Genomic DNA, 1,565 nt, shown 5'->3' with positions numbered 1-1,565 from the left:
TCACAGACTCACACTGATTTGTTTTTATATGCAATGACCAGGAAAATGTAAATGACATCATTATTTTGTTGCAGATCATCCAGATATTGATTATAGTGGAAAAGAGGATTTGAAATTGACGTAACTAAAGCACTCCTATTGTAATCAGTAAGTCACGTTGACATTGTGTAAATATGAAATGTGTTGTGCAGCACAGACAGCTTCGTTCATTATATTGGAAAAGTAAAAATAAAATGTTACACTACTTTTTTTGTCAGTATAAACTTGAGAAATCTTGGTTTTACAAGGTTTACTCTGAGAAAATCAAGGGTTTGGCTACAGATGAGATGTGTCTTAAATGTGTCAGCAGAGGTTGACGAGAAAGAAATCATTTTACTGAGCATTAAATTCTCTACAATATTTTACTGATCTGTGATTAATGTTTAACATGCTTATCCATTTTCTCCCTCTTTCTTTGTTTATTTTTTACAGTTTTTAGCTTTTTAATTAATCTTCTGAACAATTGATTTTATTTTCTTCTTTCTCTTGCTGACAAACATTTCTGAACCCACAACAAAAAAATGAAATAGTCGCTGTTGATTACTAGTGTTAAATATCCAGAGATAACTTTATCCAAAGATTTGGAGTTTCATTTTTTCTGCATCTTCTTTGCATTTCTGATAAATCTATAATAAGTGGTATTTTTTGGTGTCTGCTATAACAGATGATTTTCTAGTTTGTTTACGGTACTGTGTAGATGTGATTTTATAATTTACTGTTGTTAAATTATGTTCTGAAAAGATAAAATAAGGGATTACTTTCATATTTAGGTTTTTGCAGTATATCGACCATTACATACATGAACAAAAAAATTCAAAGAGGCAGATAAAGTAACTGTAGGCTATATATGTGGTATTCCTATATTTTGCATACCTTGATTTTTCAACTAAAGGTTATAATGTATGAAAATTGCATGTTAATAAACAGGCATGAATTTAGTGGAAATTTAACAGCAATACAAGGCAGGCGTTTTCAAACTGTGGGGCGCGAGACACTGAGGCGTGCACTTATGATGACGATTTTTATGCGTTCTCTAGAGGAAATAATATAATTAACGTTAGCTCCACAGCTAACTATCAGGCACCTGTAAAGTTAATGCTTTCCAGTAAAATACATACAAATAAAATGGACCGGGCGGTGCTTTTTAAAACTAATTACGGTGAATGAAAGTCAAAGTAAGCCGTCCCTTCTGGATCTTTCACAAGATACTGACTACGTTTACTTGGACATCAGTAGTTATTTGCCTTAATCTGAATAAGACAAAAATATTACTACATGAAGTCCTTTTTAATTGTTGTGTCACCGAATATTCACGTTTCCTGCAGAGTCTCGTGTAATTTTGGGGTGTTTCATCTTCAATTTCTGGACTTTAACTGCAATTCGTTCAGTTTCATTCATACCCTGGTTCGTACCTGGACTGGTAGAAGGGTGTTGCTTTTATTGATACCGCACCAATTATTGGGACCGACCATCCCTGATAAGAGATGTGTGTGTGTGTGTGTGTGTGTGTGTGTGTGTGTGTGTGT

Source organism: Danio rerio, chromosome 15 (assembly GCF_049306965.1).
Source record: "Danio rerio strain Tuebingen ecotype United States chromosome 15, GRCz12tu, whole genome shotgun sequence".
NCBI lineage: Eukaryota > Metazoa > Chordata > Actinopteri > Cypriniformes > Danionidae > Danio > Danio rerio.
The sequence above is the reverse complement of the archived record's forward strand: the minus strand, read 5'-3'. Positions refer to the sequence as shown.